At 36.8% G+C, this 16,882-nt stretch overlaps 1 long non-coding RNA gene across 1 annotated transcript; it reads left to right on the top strand.

Annotated features, from left to right (window-relative positions):
• Positions 1–1,518: 1,518 nt before the first annotated feature.
• On the top strand, positions 1,519–4,561 carry LOC135464931 (uncharacterized). The gene is made up of 4 exons (XR_010443690.1): positions 1,519–1,560; positions 2,451–2,480; positions 2,938–3,046; positions 3,712–4,561. It is a non-coding gene; the product is annotated as an uncharacterized LOC135464931 (long non-coding RNA).
• The last annotated feature ends 12,321 nt before the right edge of the window (positions 4,562–16,882 follow it).

Below are 16,882 nucleotides of genomic sequence, written 5' to 3'. Positions count from 1 at the left end.
CTGCCTCGCTTGGCTCTCAGTATTGAGAGGTTAGAGCAGTGCAATGTGACAGTGTCTTTGGCACGATACTTCAGAGGCGGTAGCATTTTGGTGGCATGGAATCACCCTGCCACAAGAAGACACACTAACTGTTATACCTGCTATATCGGACTCTTCACGTATGGAAATGGAGTTTTCAATCTGTCTGCTGAAGTCCAAAAGAAATGATGTTTCGAAATAAAATATTGAATTCAAAGACCACTATGTAGCATGAAAGACCAGACCACCTTCAAACAAAGTACTCGTCATCTGAAAGACCATGCATTTTGCACCGTGTTCTCGACCAGTCAGTTTTTTGACGAACACAAGAAGACGACATAAGTTAAATCGCGTGATTTTAGATATTTTCACTCGGATGTGGGTGTGGTAAACCTCTGTACATGTATTTCAGTTCAACATTGCCAAATGGAAAACGCGTAAAACTCTTTCGCACGTTTAATAATGCAGTCCAAACCTATGTAATCTTTGTACTTTCCTGTGGTACATTTCAATTTTTGGTGTATTTGTGCTCATAAAATAGCTGGTAATATACACTTAGATAATAAACAAGCACTACAGCGTTACCCTCGGGCAGATTTGTTCTGCTGCCATTCGTACCCTTGTTAACCTGGTAAGAATCGCCTTTTCTCTACTCATGTTTAGATGTATAGTTATATTTTTGAGGGCACCAGTCTGCAGTGAGCCAGTCTGCATAAAGTTTAATTGTTATATACACACTCTTGCCAGAGAGGCCTATATATATATATATATATATATACCGTTTAGGGTTAGTAGTTTACAGACATAAAAGCTTCCACCATTTTCCATTAAAAGTGTTTAATTATATATATATATATATATATATACTATATATATATATATATATATATATATATATATATATATATATATATATATATATATATATATATATATATATATATATATATATATGTAAAAATTATACCATTGGGTGACCGATTGGGGTTTCACAGTGTCATTGAGGCGACCCTTTTCATTAGGGCGACCACTGCTGGTCGCCTTAATGTTTGTCCTTATTATTTGTGAAGCCAGGCCCAAATTTGAATGATATAGAAGACTGACAGTATTGGTCAGCTTAATAGGAAGTTATGAAGCCACTTTTTGACGTCCTACCTTCTGTTTGCATCCAGTTTTATTCACTTCTAAAATGAGTGGTGTATATCTGGCCTATGGTAAAAAGATGACATTTAGGCGACCACTAAAACTTCTTGTCTTTCACTGGACTTCTCATGTATATGTGGTAAATAACATGCCTGGTTATGCCATTTTTTTATGCCCCATGTTATTATTGGCTTTTAGTGGAGAAAGTCCCTTGTCTAAGTTTTTTTTAACATATATACGTTATCGGGGGTCAAACACGGCGTCGTGCAACGACTATTGGCAATGCTGTCACGAGGCTGTCTCGCACGTTGCAACAGCCAGGTTTAATGTCGCGATGCACAAGATACGAGTCTGTCTTAGAGTTGCGGAAGAGTTTGGATCGGGAAAGAATGATCTAAGGTAAGCCTTTTATATGTTACCCTGTATAACTACTTAAAATTCTTTGAAAACCGTGTGATTGTAAAGCTTTTTACAAATTAGGAACAGGTGTACTTGTTTTGTTATAGACAGTTAAACGGTTAATTGCTTCACAATCTGCGAATCACATTCCCTCGACGTCCCAACAACAACAGCAGCAAGACGCGAAAAGGGCTTGCTGAAACTAGCACATGGGAGTTTGTAGGGAATAAGTTGCTGTCTCCGCATTTCATTTATGCGATGCCATTGTCTTTTGGTTCCTTAGCATGAAAATTTGTTAAATAAAGTCACTCAGTCAATTAATCAATTTCTGGGGAGCTATTGTATTTGTGGGTTGCCAACCTATCAATCGCATTTTTAATGCTTGGCATCAAAAGACAGCAACCTATTCCCTACAACCTACCGCTAACCGCAACATTAACAGCCACATGAAAGTTGAAGTAATTCTGCCGACATTAGGCCTACGTTTTAGTTATTTCCTTTTGTCAGTTTATCACATAGAAAGAAACAAGCCAATAGATCTAAATGATTCTACAAAATGATGCATACTCACCATTGTTGCCTCCAGCCACCTAACCCTTTTTGCAAATGTTAGGACTGGTAATGCAGTGTTTTTTATGGTGTTTTGTTTAGTGTACATATGCCTAGAAATGTCAGCAGATATGACTTAAAATATTGACTAAAAATTAATGGTGCATTATGGTTTGACTTCCATGTATTTGCTGCACATGAAAATCTGTAAAACAATGGCAGGGAATCCTGCATAAATTTGTTGTCATCCCAAGTCTAGAACCACATTAAGGTTTATCAGCTTTTATACAGTATATTTTTGTGCTTGGGTGGAGTAATTGAAAATAACTTTCTGTTTGCAGATTGAAAGATGTTGAGCAGAGGGAAAAATGGTAAATATTTGCAAACCATACTATTAATGTTACGCGCAATGAATATGTATGTCCGTCATTTCAAGATCCAGATTGAGGAGCGGGCCCTGGCTGCTTGGTTAAGGTGCCAGTCTTTCAATCATAGGTCACATGGGTTGTGGCTTCAATCCCATTCTCGGACACAGAACTTCAGAGATTCAGATAAAATCAAGCCTGCTGAAAATCTATCCTGAACATAGGGTAATTTCTCTGGTGATTAAAATTAGGCTTCATATTTAATTCGTCAACTTTTTAAAGCTAATCTGAGACCTTGTCACATTGCTAAATCAATGTAAAAACTCTTAAAACATATAATTCTTATCAGTGTTTTGGAATTTCTTTTTTTACAGTACATTGGTCTCCTATTACGTAGTTATTGTTAAACACTTAGTACATACCATGGGTACTTTATAAAATTTATTAATTTTTTTTCAAACAGTGACTGAGCAGGAGGAGGAAGGCAAATCCAATGGAGGATTGTATTTTTTATATAAATTGTTACCTTGATAAAGATGGACTGGAAGTCAGATCTATCAATCAGTTAAATGGTGAGTTGTGCTTTGTTTTTATATTTAGTATTATGTTACAGTGTGTTTTATTTACAATTAAGTAATAAAAATGGAGGAAAATGTGATTTAAGTTTTCACAGTATGTAAATTGGTTTCCACCTTCACAGCTTTTATCTGATTTCAGATATCATATACCTGAAGTCATGATTAATGTTGCATGAAGCAAAAATCATTCATTGATGGCCAGATTTTATACTTGGACGCCTCAGCTAATTTAGAGGGAGGATAATATTGTTTTGTCTGTAACACAGTGTTGTTCATATGGGCATGATTTGTATCCCAGATTCATACCAGATAGACAAAGTGGTGAAGTCTGTTGAATTTAGACCAGGCTTTACAAATATATTCACATTGATCTTTAGTTAGCAAGTGTGATGTATGTGTTTGCCTGGGCAGGACATGGTGACCTCAGCATAATATCCAATCTGAATTGTTCATTGAAGATTTTTAAGTCATGTTTTGCATTATTAATAATCAGAAATATTTGTACATGATGTAAGTGAACACAATTTGACATATTCAAAGCCAAGATCTGAAGTAGTAATCTTATTCAGTGACATATTTTAAATCTTTGAAATAAGTTATAAAGATTTATGTCAGGTTTGACTTCTGAGTTTTCTGAAGGTCTTTGTTTAACATTTCAGGCAATGGAGGAGTGTTCACATCAATTGAATTCTGCAAAAGAGATTTCCTTGTGGAGTATGTCTTTAAAAGGCTGGCAAAAAGGAAGCTGTGGAAAGGGAAAAATTCCATAGACAAGAATGTGGGGTCCTAGCTGGATTTTTTTCCCCTTTCAGTGGAAAAGCGGAATGGTAAGTTCTGCAACTAAAAGCAGTGTATTTTCCTCATGCCATTCTGTTAATGCTGTAGTCATAGTGCAGAGAATATTTTCTAAAATACATGTTGGACCCCTAGTTTGGAATTAAATAGCTTTTTAAACAATGCTAATAAACCAGTAGGGTTTACGTAGTATTGAGCTGTGCACAGGTAACCACTATGTTATATCACAGGGGTGATAGCAAGTCTAGGGTAAGCTAATGCAGTTCCTCATGAAACAAAGCTGCTATAAATGTGTCTCAAACTAAAAGAAGGTACATTTTATATTTTGACTGATAAATTTCATGGAAGCATTTGGTCTTCCTTGCATGTGCATCCCGTACCAGTTTCAGTTGACATTCATCAGTTTTATTGGATTCCTTATTTACCTGTGAGACACTTATACTAAAAGTTTTGGTCATAAGAAGATCAGTGTGATGTCTCTACTTTTCTATATTTTTCCTCTTACTCTCCAAAACAGCCGTATACAAATGTACACATCCACAGACTTGTGTACGTTCAACTTTGAAATTGCGTGGCACTGATAAACAAAATAATATGGATGTGCATATGTGACACACTAGTGTGTACCACTGGTAAACAGTTGTATTTTCACTGTAGTGAAATAAGAGACATCGAAAATCTTCCTTCTAAGCTTATAGGAATTAACTCAGTATCAAATGCAAAGATAAAAATGACACTATTATTTTTCTTTCTGTCGCTCATTCAGACGACAACTGCAATATGGAGACAAAGCAACATATGGCTGCATCCCATCAACGTCAGAAAGGTGAGTGTTTTTATATTAGCATGTATTCCTATAGGGAGCATGTGTTCCTACAGGGAACTTGCTGAGGATACATGTACATTACTTTAATCTGCACTTTTCATTACATTCAGTTACAGGGGAATGTACAACAATGCAATTACTTTTCTGTTCTGTTTCTTTTCTATCCGTTTGAAGCAGATAAACTCAGTCAGGAATTTATCTGTAAAACAGTGAACAGTTCAGCTGTATGTAAAAGATCAGAATTATACTTTTCTACAGGTTTGTACTTTTCTACGCTTTTCCCTTGCTGTGTACCAAATTTTCATGTTTTTTGTAGAAAACAGAGCATCGACCTGACAGAGAAGACAACATTAACAACTAGACGAAGAGTCTGAATCAGCTGAATCTAGTGATAGTGGTACGTACACGAAATGGGTACATGTACACCACGAGTGAAATCTGGCAATTTCTGATCCATGACTTCCTCACCATAGGAGCAAAAGTCCTTGAGATAGGAACTTCAAATTTTGGATGTGCTCAGTTGAGGGTCAACGTATTCACTTTAGGGTTTCCTTTTTAAACTGGGTTCATTTCAATTAAATGTCTGGTTCTATGGCAACGAAATATAATAGCCATTTCAAAGACATGCTGTGAATAGAAACCAAATCATTTGAGATAGGAACTTCAGATTGGGATACATTATCATTTGAGGGTGAACTAAGACCCTATATAAATTCGGGTCATTTGGCTTAAATTTCTGGTTTCTGTGGCAACCAACTGTAATAGCCATATGAAGGACAAGATAGGCACTTCAGATTTTGGGTATGTGTTCAGTTGGGAGTGAACCAACACCCTATTTAAATGGAGGTTATATTGATTAAATTTCTTGTTTTTATGGCATCCAGTATATCTTACAACTGTTTGGACATGTATCTTTGTAACAGAATAAAAACTGAGTTTTTTTGTGTCTCCTGAAGACTTGACCAAAACACTAGACCTGTAGGGTTTGCACGCAGTATTACTTAATTTATTTATTTGATTTGTGTTTTACGCCGTACTCAAGAATATTTCACTTATACAATGGTGGCCATCATTATGGTGGGAGGAAACCAGGCAGAACCCGGGGGAAACCCACGACCATCTGCAAGTTGCTGGAAGACCGATTACTTAATGCTGATGGGATTAAGTGTGCCCACTCACTTCTGGTTCTAGCATGTCTGGTTTTAATAGGAAAGCTTAGTGCTTGAAACTGAAACTTGTTTTATATATAGCTTACAGTAGCAGGTATTGTATGAGATCGCGTAACTTTTCACTTTTATTTTGTGTGTATGTTTTGTAATAGTTAGGCTGATTTCTTTTTATCCAGCAGACCGAGCTTATCATCCAACAGACTGAGCTTATCATAGATGGAAGGAAAGTGAAGAAGGGATTGTCAAGGTTCACTTCAATGTTATATGGGTGACAATTATAAAGGATTCCCAGGAAAGAGAGAAATCAACGTTTTTCTGAAGGATAATCTGTTTGTCTCATTTCCTGTCAAACCATCAAGCCAAGGTTATGAATGAGAAATATAAGCACAGAGTAAAGGTAAAAATATAACTTTTTGTAGTTAACCTAGTCACTAGGTTCACGAAGCTTCACTATACTAGCCTTTCTGAGTTGTACAAATAAGCTGCGCATTTTGGGTTAAAATTTAGAATTTGCTTGACTCATCTGACATCATGATGGCAGTACGTAAGATTTTCTAGAAGTGTGCGTGCTACTTAATTTGAACTGCGATATCTCGGTAATTACTCATCATAAATAAAGAGACAAGGTTTTTAAACTCAGGGGTGGAAACTTTATGATCTCGTTTATACCACAGTCTGTTTTTGTTTGTTCTTCTCATTTATTTATCATTAAATTCATTTATTCATTAAAAATTTCATAAATTATAATGAATTAATTAGATGCTCTCTGCAACATTGTGAACTGTGGTCTGATTTCAATACGTTATTTCTTTGGTTTGCTGTTTGGAATGTCATGTAGTTGCCTATGCATGTATGTGGCAGAATAATATGTAGTCTCATTCTGTGATTCTCAGTCACATTTGAAATATCTCTCTGAGCGAATATTTTATTACATTCAATCGAGGAAACTGCTTATTTGACTAGTAATGTTGATGAGATTGAGAAGAAATGACAGCGTAGTTGTGTATGGTGAAAATAGAGACCCATTGCCACAGTCCAGTCTTTACATATATTTCGTAATGGCTGGGCACAATTTTTAAAAAAACAAGACGAATATCAGTCATCTTCATTCAAAAATCTTTGTAGAGTTTGAGCTTGTGTAGTGAGGCTTCCATTTTAACTCTGTTTCCGCATGAGGTTGAAAATAAAAAGCTCGTCCAAGTAAGCAGGAGATCATGCTCATCGTTATGGATTTACGGTTTGGTGTCAGCGAACAAAAATAAATTGTGTGGCTGGTTGAAAAATGTTTTGCAATAATGTATATAGAAGTGTAATTAAATATTATGTCAAAATGCTGAGTAGAATGTGTTAATTAATAGCAGATTGTTGAATTAGTTGATGTTTTAGATGAGAGTCCTATAACATAACCAGGTTTAGCTCCAGATATGGTTCTGTATTCCACAACATTACTTGTTCTGTTCGATTCATAATTTTAATCATTGACTGTACTAAAGTGAAATATACATAGATGTGGCACAAACACCATTAAAAACCTCACATATCACATGAAAATTACCTTGAATTGTGAGCATTTAAGATAGGATCACCTTTGTACACACTCCATGCCCATGTTTTTGTGAATTATGAAAGTGACAATAAATGCAGCTATGTTCAGTAAGATACACATTGTATACTTTGTTTTAGATTAGAAGACAGGAAGCAATAACCTCTGTGTTGCTAGTATGAAATGTGAACCTATGAAGAAGGGGCTATTAGTACCAATTCATTGCATTTTGGTGATGGTCCAAATCCCGATTATTCACGATTGATAGAAAGCCTTCCTTTTTCGTGTTCAGTCATAGGTCACACCAGACGTGGGTTCCATTCCACTCTCAAACAGGGAACTTTCAATGTTACCCTTGTTCAGTTGTTTGTGGGGCCTTGGTGTCAACAGGAAATAGTTGTATATGATGTTACAGGAAGAGCTCACTGCACATCTCCAGCCTTTCACCACTGTCAGATACACTCGTATCAGGAGGAGTTACAAGTTTCCTCCTATGAGCATATGTCAGATGTGGGAGAGTTTGCCAGTTACTCGCCAAAGGTGGATGGTTTACCGTGGCCACTCTGCTTCCCTCCACCACAACAACAAAATCTGGCCGCCATCAATTAATTTAAATAGTTTGATGTTAAGCAATCAAAAATCAAAAAAATTGCCCTTGGGGCTTGGAGGCTATTAGTAATAGGCGTCCCTCTCTTGTGTATGCTTTTACGACTAGTTAGCCTGCCGTCCACAACTGTGACATGTCAGTTACTTGCGAAAGGAAACAAAAAATTACAGATTTCTCTGGATCAGAGGATTGCACCCTCACCATATAATACCTTCTAGTTAACACAGTTGATTGGAGTTTTACGACTTTAGCCAGACATATTTCATAGGTTTGACAACATTCGTAAGGAGGGAGACATATTATATGGGGTCGTCTGAATGACAATGTGTAAACATTAGTCGACCTAAGGCAGACATGTACAACATTCTGTTATATGCGGTCGCCTAAATGACACCATGTAAACACTGGTCTACCAAGGGGATACATTCGACAAAAAGATGGTCTACCAAAGGCAGACATATACAGCATTCTGTTTTATGTGATCGTCTGAATGACACCGTGTAAACACTATTTGACCAAAAGTAGTTATATACGACATTCTGTTATATGCGGTCGTCTGAATGACAATGTGTAAACACCGGTCGACCAAAGCAGACGTGACATTCTCTCATATATGGTCGTCTGAATGACCCTGTGTAAACACTGGTCAACCAAAAATAGTCATACACGACATTCTCTTATATATGGTCGTCTGAATGACTGTGTGTATGAAGTATATGTTGTGTACTTGGGCGACCGTTTTAAAATAAAAAGTCATTTAGGTGACCAGCTTAACTTTGGGCGACCATCCTTGGTGTTTATGGGAATCCTATATTTCTAACAACTTTGATATATATACAACATTGTCCTAAAAGGTATGAAAATTGGCATATTTGGGAATACATCTTTACAAGAAGCATAGATAAATAAGTGGTGTAAAGATAAATAACTCCAAATCAGTGGTGGCTTTAGGAAATCTACACAGGTCTTTTAAAAAGGTACACATTTCTCTCCAAAGGTCCTTGGTGTTTATGGGAATCCTATATTTCTAATAACTTTGATATATACAACATTGTCTTAAAAGGCATGAAAGTTTGTCAGTTGTTCGACATATTAACACCTAAACACACGGTCTTATAATAGATAAAATATCACATGAAAATTTGTTATTTGGGCGACATATACAGATGTGGTCGCCTAAATGCACAAAATGTTTGTGCACAAGGTAATATGTCATTTGGGCGACATATATGCGGTCGCCTAAATGACGCATTGACTTTTGGGCGACCAGATATATGCAGTGAATTGTGTATATTTGTTATTTGATAGATGACGAATTATTTTTCTATGCTGTTTGATGTGTAAATGGTTTAAGATGAAAATAAAAATTTTTTGTTCCACAGATGTTTATTTTGAGCGAATATATCAGTTTATGAAAGAATGGTTGCCCAAATGACTATTTTTCAGGAATGGTCGCCCAAATATACAATAAAGTGTTATATATATATATATATATATATACATATGGCTTCAGCTCCCTTATATGTGTTACGCTGATATAAATTTGGCTACTTGGTTTTTTTCCATGATACGTTTCAGTTTCACTTTGAATTTGAATTCACCGTCATCGTCTATACAATTAATCAGAAGCCGGTAAGAAAACCTCATGACCATCTGTGCAATATGACTGCAGGAAGAACTATGCAAACTGATGTACATAGAAGCTTGGTTAATAACACTCCAAATTATAAACATAATGTCAAGAACGGGGCTCAGTCTGGACTAAAAGGCCATTAGTTTTGTTCTAGGCCAAGACTGGTATGAAGATTTACGCCTGGATTAACATTTAATACACTTTTTGAACAACCGACCCTAGCATCGTTAGTGCATTATAAAAACGCTATAAAACAAAGCAGAAACGTGTACAAAACTAATAAATATGAAGATAGACTGTTCGTTATGGCCTTGGGTAACCGATTCCGGGTTCTGATTCTTTCAATACACCCAGTATATATCAGTTATTTACAAGTAAATATTTAATATTACGCCGTTATGTACATGTACCCACTTTGAAAAATAGCATTAATTCCAGACGGTATTACAAATACGTGTTATTTGCAAACTTGTGAGCAAAACGTAACATCACGCATGTATTTATTTAATGTAATAAGGGGCAATGTGCTGTATTTTGGCGGCATAAGTTTTTGAAATATTTATATCAATCCACACCGAAATCTTTATGAAGAAGAAAGAAGTTGTAGGTTCAAAACTCGTCTTGGACATGGAACTTTTGGACTGGCTCTCACTGTTTGTGGTGCATTGTTTGAGCCGTGATGATAGAGTTGGTACTATTTAATCATTTACATGGACAGTTAGAATAATACTCACAGTGAGGTCAATTGATTCCACATATTTCGTGTGACAATTTGTCATCTATCACCCTGTAGTTGATACTCTAGTCTTACCCTCTATATTATGTAGTTGCTACTCTAGTCCTACCCTCTATATTATGTAGTTGCTACTCTAGTCCTACCCTCAATATTATGTAGTTGCTACTCTAGTCTTACCCTCTATATTATGTAGTTGCTACTCTAGTCTTACCCTCAAAATTATGTAGTTGCTACTCTAGTCTTACCCTCAATATAATGTAGTTGCTACTCTAGTCTTACCCTCAATATTATGTAGTTGCTACTCTAGACTTACCCTCAATATAATGTTGTTGCTACTCTAGCCTTACCCTCAATATTATGTAGTTGCTACTCTAGTCTTACCCTCAATATTATGTAGTTGCTACTCTAGTCTTACCCTCTATATTATGTAGTTGCTACTCTAGTCTTACCCTCAATATTATGTAGTTGCTACTCTAGTCTTACCCTCTATATTATGTAGTTGCTACTCTAGTCTCACCCTCTATATTATGTAGTTGCTACTCTAGCCTTACCCTCTATATTATGTAGTTGCTACTCTAGTCTTACCCTCAATGTTATGTAGTTGCTACTCTAGTCTTACCCTCAATATTATGTAGTTGCTACTCTAGTCTTACCCTCTATATTATGTAGTTGCTACTCTAGTCTTGCCCTCTATATTATGTAGTTGCTACTTTAGTCTTACCCTACTTTAGTGTTACCCTCAATATTATGTAGTTGCTACTTTAGTCTTACCCTCTATATTATGTAGTTGCTACTCTAGTCTTACCCTCTACATTATGTAGTTGCTACTCTAGTCTTACCCTCTATATTATGTAGTTGCTACTCTAGTCTTACCCTCAATATTATGTAGTTGCTACTCTAGTCTTACCCTCTATATTATGTAGTTGCTACTCTAGTCTTACCCTCAATATTATGTAGTTGCTACTCTAGTCTTACCCTCAATATTATGTAGTTGCTACTCTAGCCTTACCCTCTATATTATGTAGTTGCTACTCTAGTCTTACCCTCAATATTATGTAGTTGCTACTCTAGTCTTACCCTCAATATTATATAGTTGCTACTCTAGTCTTACCCTCTATATTATGTAGTTGCTACTCTAGTCTTACCCTCAATATTGTGTAGTTGCTACTGTAGTCTTACCCTCAATATTATGTAGTTGCTACTCTAGTCTTACCCTCTATATTATGTAGTTGCTACTCTAGTCTTACCCTCTATATTGTGTAGTTGCTACTCTAGTCTTACCCTCTATATTGTGTAGTTGCTACTCTAGTCTTACCCTCTATATTATGTAGTTGCTACTCTAGTCTTACCCTCTATATTGTGTAGTTGCTACTCTAGTCTTACCCTCTATATTATGTAGTTGCTACTCTAGTCTTACCCTCTATATTATGTAGTTGCTACTCTAGTCTTACCCTCTATATTATGTAGTCGCTACTCTAGCCTTACCCTCAATATTATGTAGTTGCTACTCTAGTCTTACCCTCTATATTATGTAGTTGCTACTCTAGTCTTACCCTCAATATTATGTAGTTGCTACTCTAGTCTTACCCTCTATATTATGTAGTTGCTACTCTAGCCTTACCCTCAATATTATGTAGTTGCTACTCTAGTCTGACCCTCTATATTATGTAGTTGCTACTCTAGCCTTACCCTCAATATTATGTAGTTGCTACTCTAGTCTTACCCTCTATATTATGTAGTTGCTACTCTAGTCTTACCCTCTATATTATGTAGTTGCTACTCTAGTCTTACCCTCTATATTATGTAGTTGCTACTCTAGCCTTACCCTCAATGTTATGTAGTTGCTACTCTAGTCTGACCCTCTATATTATGTAGTTGCTACTCTAGCCTTACCCTCAATATTATGTAGTTGCTACTCTAGTCTTACCCTCTATATTATGTAGTTGCTACTCTAGTCTTACCCTTAATATTATGTTGTTGCTACTCTAGTCTTACCCTCAATGTTATGTAGTTGCTACTCTAGCCTTACCCTCAATATTATGTAGTTGCTACTCTAGTCTTACCCTCTATATTATGTAGTTGCTACTCTAATCTGACCCTCTATATTATGTAGTTGCTACTCTAGTCTGACCCTCTATATGCTGTAGTTGCTGCTCTTACCCTCTATATGCAGTTGTTGCTACTCTAGTCTTACTATCTGTATGCTGTAGTTGCTACTCCTACCCTCTATATGCAGTAGTTGCTACTCTAGTCCTACTCTCTATGTGCTGTAGATGCTACTCTAGTCTTACTATCTGTATGCTATAGTCTTCTATATACTAGTAAGTGACGACAAGCGGTCAAAGACACGTCAGTGGCCGTTTGCGGAATCTAATGTTTGCTGAAAAACACCTCCGTGGTTTACCCTGATTACTCCGGGTTTCTATCTCCCATAATACTGACCAACATCGTAAAAGTGAAAAAGTGTTGAGTATATGCATGGCGTTAAACTGCAGTCAAATAAATAAACACACGTTTGTAGAAGAATTGGTTTGCTGTAGTATTACCCCTAACATGCAGGATTTCTATTTATAACTCCTATATTGATCTCGAGATTTATGTATACACACGTATATGGCTAATATGGGATTTCCAGTGGAAAGCATGATTCATGGATATAAATACCTTGTTCATCAGAACTGAAACGACGCAACTTGTTCTGTGTCATTGTTACAGCCTTAAGGGGTTAGTGCCCAGATTCATAATTAACTATCCCTGTATATATTGTTAAATTGAGTGTAAAAAAAAAAATATTAGAAAAAATGACAGTAATTTGAGTAATATGGCATTAAAATCACTAGATTGTGAGGCAGGGTTTATGCATTTGTCGCTAACACTCGGTAGTTTCCGCCGAATGGCGTCATATAGGTCCAACCTTTACGAGCTGCCAGAGAATCGTTATTTAGTTCAGTGAAAAGTGACAACAAGCATATCGAATTTCTACACGAAATGGTTTGCTGTTCTGCATACGGTTGTAAAAACAGGTCATCGAAGAACCCTGAAGTTATTTTTTTTCAAGTTTCCAGACGATTTGGCTCTCAGGAAACCTTGGATTCCCGGCACGAGACGGACGAGTTTTATACCCACCAAACCAGACTGGCGGAAGTTGGGATAAGAAATCCTGGCGGGCAACTAAATTTTAACAGCAGAGAGGAAATATTAGGGTTTAAATATCTGTATATTAACTCTGCTGATTGGACTTGGTGGGTGTTAAACAATGCGGGAGTTCATTCATCATTAGTTTGATCAATTTTGTGTATGCCGATAAAATGATAGAAAAGTAGGTACAGCCATGTGATGGCTTCAAATGAATGTCGCTTGATTCACGCTATCCCACTGGGTGTGTCTCTCCTGTGGGCCAGTGAGTGAACTAACAAATTTTAATCTGCGTATAACAACGCCAGCTTTTGACAGCCACGGCAATGTTTGTGGTTTCTGACCGGTTACAGAGAACGATTCACACCGAAAACAATCCAAGACTAATCATGTCGTTTAACTGCGTTGATCAAGAATTAATGTGTGAGGGTTGAAATACTGGTTGTTGATTAAAATTACCCATCAAAGGTGCTAACACAAGTGACATCTCTTTGAATACTGCTCAGGGTAGGTGCCCAAGCAATATCACATAGTGATAATCCAACCCCCTTTGTTTTATTCTCGGATCCAGATTACGAGGATTAGAGACACCGCGGGAAAAAAGAAGGATCAAAGCTACCCTCTATAATGCCTGTTTGACGTGCTTGAATTATTCCGGCCATTATAGCTAGGACAATTATAAAAGAATTCGTAAGAATTTTTTTCAGTATTGTCTTGACTAAATGCATGAATATTAATTTGCGCAAACCCATTTTTGAAGTAAATCCACTCGAGGAATAGAATGATATTTATTGTCAAGCGGACAGAAGGAAAGAGTAGTAAATATTAAATCTGATATACACACGAAATGTAGACCTACAGTGTAACACATGCAAATGGTATAGCTTACCAACCTGTATCGCCAGTGCGGTTGGAAATGCCTGGAAAAAAATATTAAATTCAGCGTCTAAAAACTCAGAATGTCAAGTCTGACATGCGATGGCTGTGTCATAAGTCGGAACTTCAACGTCGCTAACTATGGATTCAAACTGAAAAAAGCAAAAGCATATTTGCTTGTGTGCAGCTAGAAACTGTCTCGAAAATGACATCGTTTTGTTACGAAATCTCAGGCTATATATGCCAGATAGACTTGAGTCGGCCATCTCTGACGTCACAAGCTGAGCTTTTCGGCCTGCCGGCCGGTTAGACATCACCTAAATTAGTAAATCTATCGTTTTTGGTGGATTGTAAGTCATAATAATGCTTCTCAGAGGCCCTCCTGGTAACATACTGTTAAAGGGGTTATAATCTTTATACTTAACACAAGTAGCTAACTTTGGACAGTACTCCTTCAAGCGAATTATTGGAGATTGTGGTATGATAATGAAATCCCAGGTACTTTTTAGTAGCAGGGCCTACACGGTATTTTGATAATATCGTTTATGGTGATGAACAGTCCATGTCATCAGCTTATATAACTAACTCTGTAAGTTACATGTACATGTAGATACACGATACATTACACAGAAAGACATCTTGTAATAAAAGTATTGTAAAAGATAGAAGTTGTATTTATAATGTTATAAGTTATGTTATAATTTATAATGGCAACGCCAGCAATGCTTTGAAGATATGTGGGTTGAGTAGATATACGTTATGGTGTTGTCTTTTTTCACGTTTCATCCATACAGCTAGGGTATATAATACTGAACTGCTTTAAACAGGTTGGGGGAATTCCGCGTGGTCTATATATAGACACCTGGAATGATTTGATGTGAATGCTTGGTTTAGCCTTTTCTCTTGGAAACAAGACTATATATAAGGAGATCACGCAATGTTCTGCTTTGAGTCACTTGTGAGGCTTAGGGAGAAATGATTGTAAAAACCGTATATACGAACACAAACAGTTGAAACTGTTTACATTCAGGATTGTATGAGTTTTCCAAATTTCAAGTGCTGAGTTTATTAACAATTAAGATATCAGACATGAGGAAAACGGTCTGGATGATAGTTTTCATTGTGTCTATCGCCATACAGCAAGGTTTGACGGGTAACAAAGTTACCAAGGCTGTTGGCGTTAGAAGGCAGAATCTGAGCATCCTCTCACGTAAGTACACTGACGCCTACTGACCGGAAGTATATACTGGAAGCCATAAAGACATGTCCGCCAGGTATTGAAATGTCATCCGACAAAATCTCAATTTTGGGAAAGGCCACGACACATTTAACAAAGGCTTGTTTTCACGGGAGCGTATTGTTGCCGTACAATTTCTTTTTTATACGGCTTCTACATATATTTATTAGTTCGCCACGTCTCAAACCTGTTTCGTAGGAAAATTAGTTAATTAAGTAGGAATGTAACGAAAAACTACAGTTTTACAAAGAAAAATATTTTTCACGTAGAAATATCTTTCCACCAGGGTGGAAATAATTTTCGTCGCGGTTGAAATATTTCCACCGCTGTGCATGAGACAATGTGTCAACCCGCGGCGGAAAAAATTTCCTATATGAAAAGATAATTTCATTTATGAAATACAATTTCTGATATGTTAAAGCGACATTGTTTGTAAAAAAAAACCTTTCCTGACGAAAAATAGCCAAAATAAAATCGATTCTTGTTTTCCACACCAACATCAGAAAATAGTTTTTTTCTGCACCACGTCATGGCGTTACTGAATATTCATAAACTCTGTCTGTTTCAGTGAAACGTCTGTCGGGTAACCCGCACTTGCTTAGGGATATACTCCCGGCTCTGTGTCGATGGTGTTACTATGTACGGTGGATGTGCCAACACGATTGGTACCGGAACCATCGCTCTTGTAGCACCTGTAATTTGTGCCAGAGAAGGAGTAGGGCCCATAAGAGAGATGAATAACTATTCGGAAATCTGACTCCAGTTGGGCGTATATGAAGTTCGGTGCTGCACAATTTTTCAATTTTTACAATTTTGCAAAGACCCGCATGCTAGCTGTATGCACAAGCATTTGCTACGGAAGAGACAGGCTGCAGTCTTTGTGATGTTGATTTACGCTCAAAAGAAAAAAATGATTATCGGAACTCCTTCACCCACACACATGATTATATATTTGTTTACATTGTAAGTTAACGGACAATGCCTGGTGTTAACATGTGCCTATTACTCTTGACTGTGTTATTTTTACGTTGTAATTTGTACTGAGGAATAAATTCATCACTAGCTTTGTACACAAGAAAGTGAGAGTCTGTTTTTATGATAAATGACTTTGAACATACACAATGGGAAACATTCGTGAACATATTCTATTTAAATTGGTTAGAATATAGGCTCCACGATCTCGAAGTTGTCTGCATGCCAGTAACTTGCGAATGATCAATAGTTCTTCGGCTCTGCCCGGTTTCCTCCCACCATCATGCTGGCATTCGTCATA

This window comes from Liolophura sinensis, chromosome 4 (genome assembly GCF_032854445.1).
Source record: "Liolophura sinensis isolate JHLJ2023 chromosome 4, CUHK_Ljap_v2, whole genome shotgun sequence".
Lineage (NCBI taxonomy): Eukaryota > Metazoa > Mollusca > Polyplacophora > Chitonida > Chitonidae > Liolophura > Liolophura sinensis.
This window is presented reverse-complemented; position numbering and strand designations above follow the sequence as displayed.